The sequence below is a fragment of the Geotrypetes seraphini genome, chromosome 4 (genome assembly GCF_902459505.1).
Source record: "Geotrypetes seraphini chromosome 4, aGeoSer1.1, whole genome shotgun sequence".
NCBI lineage: Eukaryota > Metazoa > Chordata > Amphibia > Gymnophiona > Dermophiidae > Geotrypetes > Geotrypetes seraphini.
Window position 1 is genome coordinate 85741945 of NC_047087.1, and position 18540 is coordinate 85760484.

Below are 18540 nucleotides of genomic sequence, written 5' to 3' on the forward strand. Positions count from 1 at the left end.
TTTGCTTCCAAACCCTCTTTCTACCCCAACTAAAATGTCTCATTGTAATAAAAAAATAAAAAAAATAAAAAAATCCTTTCCTAGTAGTTCAAAGGGTCTTGAGTGAATAAAAAATTGAGCACCACAGGTCTCTTTGTTTTCCTTTGTTCTACCTTGAGGAGGTAGATTCTCCTGTTTGGGTGAAATAAAAAATCTACACATGTATTCCGTATTTTACATGGAAGGAATACTAAGTGCCAGCATGAAGAGGCAGGTGCACGGACTGACAGAACCCCCACTGCCCAACTTCCTCAACATCACTGACATTCCTACCCAACTCCCCTATCCTCAAATCATTAGTATCCATTCTCAACCTACCTACACCCTTTGATCCTGAACCCCCTTTCGTGGTAATCTGCAGTAGTACCACTAGGGGTGAGGTGGCTAAACAGGTTCTGTCCTCATTTTGCAGCTTAACTCCCTAGCACAGTGGTCTTAAACCCAAACCCTTTGCAGGGCCACATTTTGGATTTGTAGGGCCTCAAAAAAAAAAAGTTAATGTCTTATTAAAGAAATTGCAATTTTGCATGAGGTAAAACTCTTTATAGTTTATAAATCTATCTACCACCCCAATAGCCCTTATAGCTACAGGAGCCACTTATAGGGCAGTACAAAAGGGTTTGGGGTTTTTTTTTAGGGGAGTGCACATGTTTCACCATCAATACAGTCATTACAGTGGCTTATGGGCATGGGTCCTCCTCTTCATGGGTCCCTAATCCACCCCCAAGACTACTTAAGACACCTCTATGCAGCTCGACTAGGCTTTCCTATGCCAGGCGCTGATGTTCTGGAGGCAGAATTTAAAAATTGTGATTACGATTTTTATGGAGGGGGGATCGGTGATCACTGGAATAGTGTGTGGGGGTCTGTATTATGTGTTTGCAGTGCTTATTTGGTCAGATTAGGTTGGTTTTTGTGACTTAGACCATGTTTTAAATGGTCTAAGTCACAACATCCAAGTTTCGTCCTTGCTGTGTTATAAAATGTTAGGTTATACATGCAGTACGACTAAGTCTAAGCCGGCCCACATCCTGCCCAATTCCTGCCCTCGACACTCCTCATGAAACGCCCCGTTTAGCTCTGGTCGTTCAGAGGCACTGTGAAGGCCTAGATCATTTTTAAATACGTCCAAAATCCAATTTTACTATCGGCACTTGGACGTATTTTGACAATGTTCGTCCAAGTGCCGACTTAGGCCGTTTTTTGAACATGTTTCACTTTGGATTATGAGCCCTTTAAGGTTTAATTTAGTTTAGTTTATGATAAGAAAATGTTTTATTTTACTTTTGTGATTATGATACTCATAACGAGGGTCTCAAAATAGTACCTAGTGGGCTACGAATTTGAGACCACTGCCCTAGCATTGTACTGTGAGACTACCACTATGGGTCAACTAATGCCCTTTTGAACCTGGTGCTAGAATAGGCAGAAGCAACTGAGGATCACTCTTACTCCCACTAGACACCAGGGAGACCCCAGTAAGACCTGGCAGAGAGCTGGGAGTGTTTGTCGGGGAGGCTACTTCTAATGGAAGTTGTGAGGGAGGATTTGGGTATGGATACTAATGACATTGCGGAGGTGCAGAGATGACGTTATGGATACTAAAGGTGTCAGGGGTGTGGGGGAGGGGTTCAGTATGGATTCTAATGATGTGGATGGTATGTGATATTTCTGGTATAGAAACTAATGTTGTTGGGGGGGGTTCAAATATGGATACTAATACCATCAGGTAGGTACAAGGGCTCATGGATGGAGAGAAAGCTGATGCTGTAGTATTTCTCAACTCAGTCCTGGAGTACCCCCTTGCAAGTCAGGTTTTCAGAATATCCACAATGAATATGCATAAACTTGATTTACATACATGCCTCCATTATATGTAAATTTATTTCGTGGATATCCTGAAAACTTGACTGCATGCGATAAAATCTTTCGTTTGGGAACAAGACTTACCAGGGGATGGGGAGGCAGAAGATGAAGTACAAAGGCTTGACACCAACAAATTATGAGTACACTTCTGGCCGCAAAGTGTGTGTTCAAAAGAGAAAGTGTAGCTATGCACAGTTAAAATGGAGGAAAATGGTTTTCTGCTAAACTATAAATGATAGTTTCAAGACCTGAAGGCATTTAGCAAATCAAGCATACCATAATGACTATACAATTACTCTTAGAAGCTGAAGAAACCCCAGGAGAAAGCATAGACAGCAGAATAAATAAGACATACCAATGGGTTGACATCATTTGACTGCACTGATACCGACCCTGCTCTGTCAGAGTTCAGAAAGACATGTTTTCCCAAGCATGCAGGAAGCTTCCTGCACAGTATACTCCTAGGCGAATTCTGTGCAAAAAAAAAAAAAAAGAAATTCTGCACAAAAATTTTGAAAATTGAATATTTTTTTATTTGTATTTTTTTTGCATAGATTTCCCCCAGCAAAAGTGCCTGGCTCTTCCATACTGCAGATCTGACACCACCTACTACAGTATATGCTGTTTAGCAGCTCAGGCTTGTTTCCCATCTCTCTTAGCAGTCTCACTCTTATTAGCTTGAATCCCTCTCTAAGCTTCTCCCTTTATTCCTCCTAGTGCATATATATTCCATACCTCCCTGTCAATTCTCTCCTCTAAAAGATGTCCAGAGCTTTATTTCATATCTTCTCCTAGCATAACACATTCCCCCAGTATATATTCCACCACAGCTATCTGTCACTCTTTGCTCCACCACAGTTTTCTCAAACTCCTCAATACTTACAGTTTATTTGGAAGTCCGACAATTGGGGTCAAGGCAGTTTACAACAAACAATAAATATTAGAAAAATTCAGAAAAAATGATAGGAAAGTTTGGTCAGACACACCAAAAAAACATCATTCAACTGGGCATTAATGCAAGCAAGTAGACCTCCTAGTTGGGTGCACCAGCATCTTCAAGCATCTTATAGAAAAAAATGGAGTTTTGGGGGCTGTTTTGACCTTTGTAAACAATTGTTCATTACAGATATCTGGGTATTGTTCTAAAACCTTTGAGGTTGGGTTGATTCATAGTGAGCTAATTTGGGGGTTGGGCAACACTAGGCCATGGGAATCTATTAACTTTAAAGCCACTGTTGGGGTATAAGAAAGAATCAAGGATAAAAAGTAGAGAGGTAGACCCACGTGGAGGGCCATTTTCGACAGGATGTCTAAGTATGAGTCTGGATGTCTTGAGAAAGACATCCAAAAATCAGGCAAAGAAAATGCCCATTTATGAAACTGCAAGATGTCTATCTTTTTTATTTCCAAAAATAACCTGCTACACATCTTCAGTCCATCCCAGTACAGCAATTTTTATGTTCTTATGTTCTTGGCCTAGCAAGACATCTATTTTTTGTGGCCATTTTCAAAGAATAGGATGTCCAGATGAAACATGTCCAAAACAAGCCATTTGAATGTAGGAGGGGCCAGCATTTTTAATGGACTGGCCACACAGACATGCCAGCAGAGCAGTGGAGCACATCATATAAAGGGTGCCAGGTGAACTTTCCAAAACTTCCCTAAAACCTACTATACCCACCTATCTACCACCCCCAATAGTCCTTATGACTGCAGTTATCACTTATATGCATTACAAAAGGATTTTGGTGGGCTCATACTTTCCTCCATAAATACAGTGGCTAGAGTGGGATATGGGCCTGGGTCCCTCTCTCCATGACTCACTACACCACCCATCAAGCTACTCCAGACCAGTGCTGCCCGCTTCAAATCGATTCACCGATTCACTTCGGTGAATCAATTCAAATCAATTTGTTTGCTTAAAAAATCGGGCTCGCCGATTCAGTGACCAACCCTTCTCCCCACATACCTTTGGGCTTCCTAAAGCAGGAGCGGCAATGCTCTGGCAGTGAAAAGCTTGGCCTAAGCGCTGCCTCTTGCTGGCCATCCACTACCACTGTTGCTCCTGCTTTAGGAGGCCCGATGTCAGGTTGGGTGGGAGTGAGGGTGTTGGTCGGGAAGTACTGCATAGGGGCATAAGTGCTAGTGTTGTGGGTGCCCGAGCACCCCCAATATTTTGGGGATTTCCTGTGACAGGTTAACCTTGGCCCCGTGGCTTTAAGGGGCTCCCCAAGTCTGGCATGTTTTCCCCTTCTCTCCACCGTCATCCAGCTTCTCCCTGGCTTCTTTCCCTGGCCTCCCGGTCTCACTTTAAAAACTAATTACAGCCTGCATAGGATCACTGGTGCTGTAGCGATTCTAACAGGCTGCCATCAGCCTCCGCTGCACATTCTCTCTGTCGTGGTCCTTCACAGATTAAAACAAGACATCATGTCAGAGGAGGGGTGGGTCCCAAGCAGAGAGAATGTGAAGTGGAGGCCGACAGCAGCCTGCTAGAATCAATACAGCACCGGCGATCCTCTGCAGGCTGTAATTAGTATTTAAAGTGAAACCAGGAGGCCAGGGGAACGACAGTGGAGAGAAGGGGGAAATATGCCGGCCTTCAGTGGGGGCCCCTGGTGCAGCTATTAGAAGTACACGAAGGGAGGGAGGGGGTCCAAAGAGAAGGGCATATGCCAGACTGAGGGTGGGGGTTAGGTGAAGGAGAAGAAATAATGGGTCTGAAAACAGGAAAGAAAGAGAAATGGTGGACAAGTTGGACCCAAGGGTGGTGTGGAGGAAGGGGGAATAGAGATACTGGATAGTGGGGAAGGAGGGAGAGATGCTGGATGAAAGAGTAGTTGAGAAAAGAAGAGAAGGTGGATCTGGGGATGGTGGGATCCATCGCTACAACCGCTCTTTCATTCTTTGGGCTGCCGGCAGCGTCAGTGAAATAAACACTGCTTTCCGCAGCAGGAAGCTTTCCCTCTACTACTGTTTCTTGGTCCCACTTAGGAACGAAGCAGTAGCAGAAGGAAAGCTTCACTTACACTGCCACTGGCCCGAAGAGCGCAAGTGTACTGCCTTATTGGATCCCATGGGGGAGAGGAATGCAGGGGGGGATTGGTGGGGTGTCACTAGAGAAATGCTGGACTGCGGAGATGGAGATGAAAAAAAGGAAAGATGTCAGACCTCCGGGAGGAGGGAAGGGAAACGGAAGGGGAGGACAGATATGGAAGATGAATAGTGAGCACAGAGAAAGAAGAAAGTGAGTTATCAGAAGACAAACAGAAACCAGAGCCTGGGGCCAACATGATTTGAATAATGACCAGACAACAAAAGATAGAAAAAATAATTTTATTTTCTGTTTTGTGATTACAATATGTCAGATTTGAAATGTGTATTCTGCTAGAGCTGGGGTTAGACAGCAAGTGTGAGCTAGGATGTGTCAGAGAGAGGAAAAGTATGGGTAGGAGAGGGCAAAGGGGGTGGGATGGGTGAAGAGGCTACAAAATAAACCCACCAGGAACACCCAATTGGGCAGGAAAAGTGAATCAAATCAAATCAAATTGAAAAATTGATTCAATATGCTGAATTGAATCGAATCGAAAATGTTTTCCCTGAATCGGGCAACATTACCGTATTTTCGCGGATATAACGCGCACCCGTGTAAAACGCGCACACGGGTATAGCGCGCAGAAACCACACTTGTATGTACGGAAACTTTTGTATACAGCGCTCATGGGTATACCGCGCATGCTGCCCGACTCTCCTCTGGCCACCCCGACTCTCCTTTCGCCCTCCCCGACTCTCCTCTGGTTGCCCCGACTCACCGTTCACCCGCCCTGACTTTCGGTGCACTGCCCCGCCTCTCCGTGCGCTGTCCCGACTCTCCGTTCACCTGCCCTGACTTTCCGTGCACTGCCCCGCCTCTCCGTGCGCTATCCCGACTCTCCGTTCACCTGCCATGACTTTCCGTGCACTGCCCCGCCTCTCTGTGCGCTGTCCCGACTCTCCGTTCACCTGCCATGACTTTCCGTGCACTGCCCCGCCTCTCCGTGCGCTGTCCCGACTCTCCGTTCACCCGCCCTGACTTTCCGTGCACTGCCCCGCCACGGCGACCCCCTAACCCCACCCCGCACTACATTACGGGCAGGAGGGATCCCAGGCCCTCCTGCCCTCGACGCAAACCCCCCTCCCCCCCAACGACCGCCCCCCCAGCCGACCCGCGATCCCCCTGGCGACCCCCACGACCCCCCACCCCCCTTCCCCGTACCTTTGGTAGTTGGCCGGACAGACGGGAGCCAAACCCACCTGTCCGGCAGGCAGCCAACGAAGGAATGAGGCCGGATTGGCCCATCCATCCTAAAGCTCCGCCTACTGGTGGGGCCTAAGGCGCGTGGGCCAATCAGAATAGGCCCTGGAGCCTTAGGTCCCACCTGGGGGCGTGGCCTGAGGCACATGGTCGGGTTGGGCCCATGTGCCTCAGGCCGCGCCCCCATGTGGGACCTAAGGCTCCAGGGCCTATTCTGATTGGCCCACGCGCCTTAGGCCCCACCAGTAGGCGGAGCTTTAGGATGGATGGGCCAATCCGGCCTCATTCCTTCGTTGGCTGCCTGCCGGACAGGCGGGTTTGGCTCCCGTCTGTCCGGCCAACTACCAAAGGTACGGGGAAGGGGGGGTGGGGGGGTCGTGGGGGGCGCTAGGGGGATCGCGGGTCGGCTGGGGGGGCGGTCGGAGGTTCTTGGGGGGGGCGGTCGTTGGGGGGAGGGGGGTTTGCGTCGAGGGCAGGAGGGCCTAGGATCCCTCCTGCCCGTAATGTAGTGCGAGGTGGGGGTAGGGGGTCGCCGTGGCCAGGAGGGTTTGGGCTCCCTCCTGGCCCGATATTGTCGGGGAGTCGGCGGTCCTTCGGGGTGGGGGTGCGAGCGGTGGGAGTGCGAGCGTCCTTTCGGATGATGAATCGGGCGTCGGGCGGGGTGTGAAATATGTAAAAAAAATTTTGTATACCGCGCTCAGGCATATAACGCGCGAAGGGTATGCGCGGTACGTAAAAACGCGTATAACGCGCGCGTTATATCCGCGAAAATACGGTACTCCAGACTAGAGCTGCCTGATTCAGGCAAAAATTTTTCAATTTGATTCGATTTGGCCTATCGAATCGATTTTTTGAATCAAATTGATTCGATTTGATTCAATCTGCCTTTCCCGCCCAATCGGGTATTTTTTCAAACATCTTGGCAGGTTTATTTGTAGCCTCTTCACCCACCCCACCACCATTTGCCCTCTCCAACCCCACATCGACGCTGTGGTATAAACAAACAAAAAAGACTTTTCCTCTCTCTTTTAGGTCCTAGCTCACACTCCCTATCTAAGACCAGCTCGGGCAGGATACACATTTCAAATCTGACATATTGTAATCACAAAATAGAAAATAAAATTATTTTTTCCACCTTTTGTTATCTTGTCATTTTATTATTCAAAATAATCATGGTCCCAGGCTCTGTTTTCTGGTTGTCTTCTGTTAACTCGCTCGCCAGGGTTTCCTGCCCATTTGACGTTTTCTTCTTTCTCTGTACTCACCATCCACCTTCCATCCCTGTACCTTCCCTTCCATTCCCATATCCAACATTTGTTTCTTTCCCACTGTCTACTATCTCTCTCTCTCTTTCCCTGCCTTGTGCCCTGGGTCAAACCTCTCTATTCCCCTCCATGCAGCATCTCTCCCTTCCTCCCCTCCATTATCATGTGCAACATTTCTTCTCTTTCTCCATGCACCATCTCTTCCTGTACTCCACCCTATGTCCAACATTTCTCCCTCTCTCTTCTCCATACATGTCTCCCTCCCCTCCACCATATGCAAGATTACTCCCTCTCACCCCTTTCTACATCTTTGTTGCATTTCTCCCTTCCTCTTCTCCACCCCATGTCCAACAATTCTTCCTCTGTCCTTTCTTCCCCTAAGAGCAGCAGCTCCCATCCCCCTTTGCAGCACTTCCCAAACAATCACCGGTGAGGCCTGACATACTTCCGGGCCTCCTAAAGCAGCAGCAGCAGCTGTGGCAGAGAAAGTGCTGTGAACAGGCTGCTCATGGCCTGCCCCGCCATGGCTTAATCAGTGATATCATCAGTGACTTGGCAGAGGGAAGGACCTGATAGGACAGGCTACGAGCACCCTGTTCAGAGTGCTGTCTCTGCTGGCTGGCCACCGCCACTGCTGTAGCTGCTTTAAGAGACCTGGAGGTGTCAGGTCCCACGGGGAAGGGGGAGGGGTGGGGGGTGTCACTGAATTGGTGAGAATGGAAAACGAATTGATTCAAATCGATTCAGTGAATCGATTTTAATCTGCAAATTGGGCAGCACTACTCCAGATAGCTGCTTGCTGCTCTACTAGGCTTTCCCGTACTATGTGCTATTATTATAGGTACAGGTATGTACTGTTTCATTCAGATCTTTGGGGGGTGGGAGGGGATCAGTGACCACAGGGGGAGTATGGGGGGTGTCATTCCTTAATCCCTCCAGTGGTCAGTTTGGGTACCTTTTTGGCCCTTATTTGCTTTTAAAACAGATCTAGCTCAGAACCTCTAAACTGCATTCCTAGATGTCTTGGTAAATGTTTATCGCCACAAGACGTCCAAGTGCTAAGCACATCCTAAGCCCACCTATAGCATGCCTCCAACACTCCCCTTGAACTTTGCATGCAATGCAGACAAGAAGTCTAGAAAGACACCTAGAGAGTTGGTTTTGAAAATGACTACTTGGATGCCTTGGCCAGTAAGACGTCCAAGTGCCACTTTATGCCATTTTTTAAAAATGTCTTTCCTTTTTGAAAATGACCCCCATAGTATGTCCTGTGGATCAGGCAGAGAATTTCAAAGAGAACTTGGTAGTTATATAATAGTCAATGCAAACTAAAGAGGAGTTAGGTGATCAAACTTTCAACCACAATAAAGAAAGTACATAAAGCTGTATTTTGGAGAGTCTGCAAATACAGTGGTACCTCGGTTTACGAGTGCACCGGTTTGCGAGTGTTTTGCAAGACGAGCAAAACATTCGCAAAATCGGCGCCTCAGAAACCGAGCGTGCCTCGATTTACGAGCGCAATACGGCACCCTCCTCCCCCTGCAATCCAGCACCCTCTCCCCCGCGATCTGGCACCCCTCGCTTGCGTCATACCCCCCCTCCCCCGCTGCGATCCGGCATGCCCCAGGCACCCACCCACCCACCCGATCACATTCCTTACCCCCATTTGGCACCGGCACTGGCACCAACTCGCTTTGATATACAAGTATTTTGGTTTACGAGCATGCTTCTGGAATGAATTATGCTCGTAAACCAAGGTTCCACTGTACATTGATTACAGAGAAGTGATACTAGCATAGCTAAGATTACAGTAGTCCAACCGGAATATTAAAAATAACTGTATAAGGGTATAAAACACAAAAACGTCAACAAAACTATGCAGGTAGTGCAATCTGCGCAGGGATAGAATGCCCCTAACTCACCTATATTGAAATAATAAATATAATAATAGTGTTCAATCACTTAACCACATCCACACCGGCAATGGTATCTTATGATGGTGTTACATCCAACATCATCGCACCCATCATACCCATTATGACTTACAGTGATTTTCAAAATATTGTTTATATGTATCACACTTATCTTATTCTTCAGATGATGCTTCGTCAGGTGGGTAAAAAACTTGTGGATAATGAATCATCTTCTCCACTGTTACCGGAAAATCCCTCTGTGAAAAATCCAGTGTTCCAAAAATAATATCGCTCCAGTGTCCCAAAAGACAAATAATATAACTGCTACAAAAATATATATATATAAAAAGTCTTCAAGATTGTTCATTAGAATAGTCCTTCCGGAGTTTATCCTTCCGCAATACCGATCGTGTTTCACATTTGCTTCGTCAGGAGGAAGACTACTTATCTACAAAAATGTTAGTGGCAAGAAGAAGGTGCGAAGTTAGGGCAAAAAAGCACCTAGAGGAATTACCATATTTTTCGCTCCATAAGACACACTTTTTTCTCCCACAAAGTGGATGGAAACGTCTGTGCGTCTTATGGAGCGAATGTAATTAATCCCCCCCCCCCCCCCAAGAACGAGTCTACCTTTTCGGTGGGGCATACACACAGTACAGCATGCTGACCTCCCTTGTGGGCTGAGGCTCCGTTGTGGTGCCGGAAGAAGCACTTGTGGCTGGGGAGTGATGTCAGGGCGGGGCGTGCACACTGTAGCAGCACAAAGACATCCCTTATGGGCTGAGGCTCCGTTGTGGTGCCGTGAGAAGCACGCGGTTGGGGAGTGAAGTCAGGGCAGGGCGTGCGCACAATAGAGCATGCTGACCTCCCTCATGGGCTGAGGCTCCGTTGAGGTACTGGCAGAAGCGCATGGCTGGGGAGTGATGTCAGTGTGCCACGAGCCTGGGTCCTGCTGCAGCCCGAGAACGGTGGCTGCTACCTTCCTACAGCGACCAGTTGAGGACGCTCTGGGCTGTGAGGAGCATTGGGGGTGGCCCTGCTGGTCTCCAGCCTGGAAAGTGATCCTTTTGCCTAAGAAGCTTTTGCTTTCCACTGATGTTCTTCTCTATCAAGGGCCCTGCTTTATATTACAAAATCTCCCCAAAGTCTGGTTTCTCTTCCTTCCTTCCTGCTTCCCTCACCTGTTATCTAGCATTTCTCTCAGCCCCCCCTCCCCCCGAAGAGTTCAGCACCTCTGTCTCAGATCCTCCACTTCTCTGAGTTCAGTACTGTATATACTTGAATATAAGTCGATCCGAATATAAGTCCAGACTCCCCATTTCCCCCCAAAAGGAGGAAAAATGGTTGACTCAACTATAAGTTGGCAGCTTAATATTCAAGTGCCATGCCCTGCCAGGATCTGCACACAGTGTCCCCTCCTTCACGCCCTCCCCTGCAAGGTTCTGCACTCAGCCCCCCTCCCTGCCATGTTCTGACCCAACCCCCTTTCCTCCCTGCCCTGCACTCAGTCCCATTCCCTACCAGGCTGTGAACAAAGCCCTCTTCCCTGCAAGGCTCTTAATACTCTCCCCCCTTCCTGCCAGGCTCTGAATACTGTCCCCCCCTCCCTCTCAGGCTCTGAACACTGTCCCACCTTCCTTCCATGTACCCTCTGCCCCCTAAAAAGAGCCAACCTCATCGGTGATGTCACAATGGCTTGATTGTCCCGTACTCCCCTCTGCCCTCTAACCCAGCCAGCAGATTACCGGTAACCATTCCCTTTAACTTAAACCACCTAGTGGTAGGCCGGGACAGGAGGGATCCCTCCTGTCTCCTGCCCCGACCGATACTAACAATTACCACCCTCCCTCCCTCGCATACCTGTTTGTTCCCTGTTAGTCCTGCGTGTATCCCGCGTTGAAATCCTCCAGAAGATTGTAAAGGTAAGTAGCTAGCGGCACACTCAGGCCGGCATGCAGCAGCGAGCTTTTCGTGCTGCTGGCTTGCCCTGCACCGCTCCTTGATAGGCTGCCGCAAGAACCATGAATCCTGTGAGAACTTACGGCAGCCTATCAAGGAGCGGTGCAGGGTCGGCCGGCAGCACAAATAGCTCGCTGCTACTTACCTTTACAATCTTCTGGAGGATTTCAGCACGGGATACACGCTGGACCACCAGGAAACCAACAGGTAGAGCGAGGGAGGGAAGGAGGGAGGGTGGTAATTGTTAGTGTCGGCTGGGACAGGAGACGGGAGGGATCTCTCCTGTCCCGGCCTAAGGCAGGCCTGCAGGAAGTCCAGGAGGGTTTTGGGTGGTCACTGTGGGATGACCCGAATATAAACCTGGACCCCCATTTTTGGGACAATTTTTTGGCCCCAAAATCCCAGTTTATATTTGAGTATATACGGTACTCCTTATTCTCCCTTAGGTCCACCCTGCCCCTGTCTTTCAGACTTCTCTATTTTTCCAGCAACAGTAAGTCATTTCTTGGGCTGACCCTGATACAACTACACTGCATCCTATCTGGCTGACACAATTTGGTTCAGAATTGGTTTTTTTTCTTGTTTTCTCCTCTAAATCTAGGGTGCGTCTTATGGTCAGGTACGTCTAATGGAGTGTAAAATACGGTAGATGTCTTGATGAGATTACAGTAGTATCTGATTGTGGCCTATTTAAGATGTAAGTTATAGAACCGGAGTTCAGTTTTACAGTGAGTTCTAGATTCAGCAGTGCAATGCTTTTACCACAAACACTACGCTTACTCAAGTTGTCATTTAAGGAGCAACAGGTTGTGATTAAACCAAAGTACTCGATGCTGAGTAATATAAGTCAGAGGATGTAGAGGTGAAACTGTGTCTAAATCGTGCTGTTTCCCAGACGCTAGATTGCTCTCAAAGGATATGGAATCAAAGTTAGAACATAAGAGTTGCCATAATGGGATCCTGTTTCCAACAGTGGCCAACCCAGGTCCCAAGTACCTGGCAAAATCCCAAGAAGAAAAACAGATTTTATGCTGCTTATCCTAGGAATAACACGAGTGAGAAGGGTGGAATTGGGTTAAAAAGGTAGCGTTGTCTGATCCCCCCCCAACACACACAGACCTATCTGTGAATGTCCCAATATACCTCCACAGACCTTTCTCTCCCTATCCTCCTTAGGAACAGATACACACCCCCAAGGTATCCCTTTACTTACCTGTGGCACCTTTGGCTTGTTCTCCTTCTCCTGGTCCCCAGGACAAAAATTTGGACATTAGCCCCCTTTCAGGGAGCTGACAGTCCCTGCCCATTTCTAGGTAAGGAAAGTTTTTTCTTGTTTATATTTATTTATAAACTTACTATACTGTTCTTCAACAAAACCAAAGCAGTTTACAATAAAACTCATAGACCCAAATAGACTAAAAATCCCCCCCCCCAAGTTAATATTTAAATTAAGAAGAAGAGAAACTTTCATCATTCCTGGCCCATAATACCTGCTTCTACCAGCACCCAGCTTGCCAATAAGGGATTAGCAATTATAAAACATCAAATGCCATTGAAATATAATGAGTTTTTAAACCAGTCTTAAATTTCTTAAAACTAATTAGATAATGGGGCAGTGAATTGTAAGAATAGCCATACTGGATCAGACCAATGACCCATCTAGCCCAGTGTCCTGTTTCCACGGTGACCAATCCAGGTCACAAGTACCTGGCAGAAACCCAAGTAACAGCAACATTCCATTTTGCTGTGCCAGATTAAAAAAAAAAAAAAAAACCCCAAAAAACACCTCTGTCTCTCATACAGAATCCAAACGGGCCTTAGCAAAAAAAACAAAACAAAACCCAAACAACATATGTCTATCAGAGTTTCTATGAACAGGATGCTCCGAGAGGCTATCAAACTGGATTTTTCAAAATTTATAATAAAACACAATGATTGTATCTTTGTATGTAGTTTGCATTTTTGTATTTTTATTATGTATGTAAAGTGATTTACCTTGTATAAAGGTGGAATACAAATAATAAACTATAAGAGGCTCATAATAAAAATTTTTAAAAATGTTCAAAAAGTGGCCTAAGTCACTTGGATGATCAAAAAGACAGATTGTCCAAGTACCGATCAAAGCTAGTTTTAGATGTATCTAAAACCAGCTTAGGCCCTTTACCCTGCTTCTGAATGCCTAGAGCCAAAAGGGGCGTTTTTGGAGGAGTGGAAAAGGTGGGAGGTGGGCTGACCTACACTTAGTCGTCTGGCAGCCATAACCAAAAGGGTTGACAGGTGGCAGACAGAACTTATACGTTTTGACTTAGACCAAGTCAAAATAGGTATAAGTTCCTAATCAGGCTGCTGAGCTAATTGCAGCTGCCACAATCAGCTCAGCAGCCCAGGCAACCTGTCCACCCCTCCTCCAGATCGTGGCAGGAGGGAGCCCAAGCCCTCCTGCCAGAAGATCAACCCCCTGGACGCGCTACCCGGGACCCTCCCCCACTAACCTTAAGTGGAGGCCAGACGGGTTCTTCCTCTGCCAAGCCAGCAGGTCCGCCGCCTTCCAAATGGTGGGTCTGACCCTTCCCGGTGCATTGTGGGATGCACCGGGGAGGGACCTAGGGCCTGATTGGCCCAGGCACTTATGGCTCCACCCATAGGAGGGGCCTTAGGCATCTGGGCCAACCGGAATTGGGCCAACCAGAATTGGGCCACTTGCTTAAGGCCCCGCTCATAGGAAACACCAAGATTTTCTTACACTGATACTGCTAGATATTTTGTAAATATTCTTGCAGCTGCCACCAGGCTGAAAAGAAACATCTAGTACTAGCAAGTGAGTCCCATTCCCAGCAGTTAGGAATTTTCTGACCTCGTGGCTGCCACACGGCTAAAGACTGTGTGCTGCACTGTGCAGACAAACTATCCAACTAGCAATGTACGAGTACATATGTTGCATTTTGTTAGCTCTGTTCCAGTTATCGCGTAATTTAACAATTGTCTTTAATTTTTGATTTACCCTCGTACCTGGAACAGATACTTGTGTGGGTTGCATCAAAAGGATCAGTTCTATCATCTTGTCTATAAGGAGGGCATTTACCTCCTCCTAGAGGCATATAGTGGTCGCCTTGATCTTCTTCAGCCTCAGGAGACTATCCATATGTGGTGGTGATGCCAGGCCTGTAAAAAGTGTTGTCCCTATGAAAGGATCTGTACTTCCTCATGGACTATCTGAATAATCTCTGCTAGGCACATGGTAGTTTCTTGGAGGCAAAAGTGGGGTATCCTAAGAGAGGGTATGTAAGGTAAAGAAGTGGTGTTTTATAGGGTCTACCTTTCCTTCACTTGTCTCCCAATCAGGTTTTTACATGTGCATGGGGCATCTGCCAGGCAATCATTAACTAATCATGGATACCACTTACCCTCCACTATAACATCTGTCTGGCACGAATAGTGACTGCTGATTTTTTAAAGATAGTAACAAAGGCCTCATACATAGGGCATATATTTATTTATTTCTGTGGCACTGTCCTGCTAACCAGCAAGGTTTCTCTTCTTTTTTCCTTGGATTGCGCCGAGGTGCAGGATCAATTTCTGGAGATTCAAGCGTAGGTATCTTAGCATGACTATCTGGCAAACCAATATCATGGTGCTGCTCATTGACTCTTGGAATATTTTTCTGTCCATTAATCTGTTTATGCTCAGATTAGTGTTTTCACCCTAGATTTCTAATACAATTTTGGAACACTGTGCAAAAAAGGTTAAATTGAAGGCCTTTCTTCTGTCTTTCCCAGAGTGGTATTAAGGGTGATCCTTAGACTATGTAGTTCATTTGAGACTGGACTAAACCATCACCAAGTAGACCAGGCAGCTGAACTGCAGAAATGTGGGAAAGGTTGAATATATTATTTCACATACAATTTTCTTGAGACTGGTTGGCATGAAATCGAGTCCTGCCACATGTAAGATTCTTTGAATATTCTGAGTACAGGAATGGCCATGATTTCCTGCAACACAACCTGTAGATATCGGACATAGGTTTGGGCTTTTTCTGGATACTGAGAGAGATCAACACCCTTCCATGAATTCAAGTTTCCTATGGGAGGGGCAGAGATTAACTCTTAGGAATGAGTAGTGATGGGTGCAATGGTAGCCCTGTTGATTCTTCACCTTCTGATTGGGCTAAAAAGATGTTCCAGAACTAAGGATGTCTTGATAGGGAGACAGAGAGAATCCAGGCACTAACTCAGACTGAGATGACATAGTGCAGCCCATGTGTAGGAAACTCATATACAGTACTGTATACTTAGAAAGACTTATCTTTAAAAACTCAGAGAGTTGATCTGTATCAATGCTGTTGAACTGATTTCATCCTAGTCGCTAATAAAGAAGGGAAGGAATGAGGTGCTAGAAATATTTTCAATGTGCAGCTGATAACAAATCAAGGACGTATTTTCCATACAAAAAGAAGCTCAAGGACAAGGAGTTATGATATGAAGTTGGAAAGAGGTAAACTTCATATGAAAAGTAAAGAAATGCTACATTACTGAGAGGGATGCCTGGCATAATCTGCCAGCGCAGATAGCAGAAAGCAAAACTGTGACAGACTTCAGATGTGTTTGGGGAATATAAAGAGGTAAGATGGTAAGAGCATGTGAGGAAGAAGACCTGAGAATGAGTAGGGTCTGGAGTGGCACAATAAAATGAGAGGACTGGGTGGTCTGTTAGGCTGACACAGGCCTAGCTTGCCTATTTAGTTTGGAGTGACAAGAAATTGTTGTTGAGGATATGTTAAAACCCTCACCTCAATGTGCAGTAGTGGCTAAGAAAGCAAATAGAATGTTAGGAATCATTAGGAAAGGAATGGAAAACAAATATGAAAATGTTATAATGCCCTTGTATCACTCTATGGTACAGCCGCAACTTGAAAACTGTGTGCAATTCTGGTCAAAAAGATACAGTGGAATTAGAAAAGGGATGGGATAACTTCTCTATGAGGAAAGGCTAAAGCAACTAGGGCTCTTCAGTGTGGAGAAGAGACGGCTCAGGGATTTTACGATAGAGGTCTATAAAATATTGAGTGGAGTGGAGTGGAATGAGTAGATGTGAATCGCTTGTTTACTCCTTCCAAAAATACTAGGACAAGGAGGCATGCGATGAAACTACTAAGTAGTAGATTTAAAACAAAACAGATAAATATTTCTTCACTCAACGGGGAATTAAACTCTGGATTTTGTTGCCGGAGAACGTAGTGAAAGTGGTTACTTTAGCAGGATTTTAAAAAAAAAAAGGTTTGGATAATTTCCTAAAAGAGAAATCTATTTGCCATTATTGAGATGGCTTTGGGAAATCTACTGCTTATTCCTAGGAAAGCCCTTGTGATGCCAATTCCCATTTAGGGTGAACACAGGCTAATTCTACACCCCGTGAACCCTCAAAATCTATCTGTGTGCTAAAATATGCTATGTAAATTTTATTCTATACTCTACTTCTCCTCTAATCACTGGTCAAAGTTATTTAGTTATGAATTGCCTGAACAAATAAATGCTGTATATATCCATTAATATATATATATATATATATTTTTTTTAAATGGATATATACAGCACTAGCTGATGACCCGGCGTTGCACGGGTATTTAATTATAGCAATAACACAGTAAATGGATTGAAATAAAGATACTTTATAGTGGTGAATGAAAATATTTTTTTACAGCTTTATAAAAAGTACAATAATCAAATTATAATGTGAAATATTTGATAAAATGAATACAATACAACTAACACAAAACTTGATTATAAGGAAAAATTATGTTCTTACCTGTTAATTTTCTTTCCTTTAGGAGCAGCAGATGAATCCAGAGACTAGTGGGATAGCTCACATCGACCAGCAGGTGGAGATAGAGAAACCGATTAACAGGTGGTCTTATAGACTCGCATTCCTCCTGTCCATTCAGTTATGCTCCTTGCCCAAGCATCCAAAGATAGGAGAATGAGCATCCAAAAAACTTCTTTCCAGTAGCGAATTAAATAGTAAACTACAGAACACAACTACCAACAATAACCCAAATGAAACACAACACACAGAATATCGACAGAGCGGCCACAGAAAGGGTGGGGCTCTGGATTCATCTGCTGCTCCTAAAGGAAAGAAAATTAACAGGTAAGAACATAATTTTTCCTTCCTTAGCACAGCAGCAGATGAATCCAGAGACTAGTGGGATGTAGCAAAGCAAACTCAAACCGGGTGGGAAGCTAATGCCGCCTCTGCAATAACCGAAGCGCCAAACCCAGCCTCCACACGGGCCGCCACATCCAACCGGTAATGCTTCGAAAAGGTATTCCCAGAAGACCAAGTAGCTGCGCGGCAAATCTCCTCCAAGGAAAGCCCTCCGGACTCCGCCCAAGACGTAGCCAGCGCTCGAGTCGAATGAGCATGAAGTTGCTCCGGCAACCGCTTCCCCGCTATCAAATAAGCCGAAGCTATCGTTTCTTTGACCCAACGAGCAATGGAAGCCTTAGATGCCGCCATACCTTTGTTCTTGCCCGCGAATAACACGAACAAGTGGTCCGACCGACGAAAGTCATTAGTCACCCCCAAATAATGCAGAACAGCCCTGCGCACATCCAGGAAACGCAACAATGAGAAGCGCTCCCCCCAATCCTCCCGCTGAAAAGCCGGGAGGAATAAACACTGGTTCACATGAAAGGACGAAACCACCTTAGGCAGAAAGGACGGCACCGTCCGAACAGACACCCCAGCGTCCGAAATGCGCAAAAAAGGCTCCCTGCAAGACAGCGCCTGCAACTCCGACACCCGTCTGGCTGAAGCCATAGCCACCAAAAACATCGTTTTCAATGTGACATCTTTCAAAGTAGCAGAAGACAAAGGCTCAAAAGGTGCCGCCCGCAATCCCCCAAGGACAAGTTTAAGACTCCACGCGGGACAGGTCCGCTTTACAGGAGGCCGAATATGGTGAACCCCCTTAGGAATCGAACCACGTCAGGTTGCGACGCGAGCGCCGAACGAGAGACCCGGCCTCTGTAACAAGCAATGGCCGCCACCTGAACCTTCAGGGAATTATAGGCCAACCCTTTAGCTACGCCTTCCTGCAGAAAGGAAAGAATAGCCGACAGAGACGCCTGGAAGGGCGAAATACCCTGCCCCTTACACCAAGACTCAAAAACTCTCCATACTCTAGCATAGGAGGCAGATGTAGAAA

At 46.2% G+C, this 18540-nt stretch overlaps 2 protein-coding genes across 5 annotated transcripts in view; both read right to left on the reverse strand.

The window, feature by feature from the left end:
* The window catches only part of SAMSN1 (SAM domain, SH3 domain and nuclear localization signals 1), a 497953-nt gene that overhangs the window by 357116 nt on the left and 122297 nt on the right, over positions 1-18540 (reverse strand). The window lies entirely within an intron of this gene.
* The window catches only part of NRIP1 (nuclear receptor interacting protein 1), a 186353-nt gene that overhangs the window by 45508 nt on the left and 122305 nt on the right, over positions 1-18540 (reverse strand). For 2 of the 4 annotated variants that reach the window (XM_033941847.1, XM_033941845.1), the window contains exon 2: positions 2261-2377. The exons of the other annotated variants lie outside the window; for them this stretch is intronic. The gene's annotated coding sequence lies outside the window, so the exon portion shown is untranslated. The remainder of the gene's footprint in view (positions 1-2260; positions 2378-18540) is intronic. 4 annotated transcript variants of the gene reach the window in all.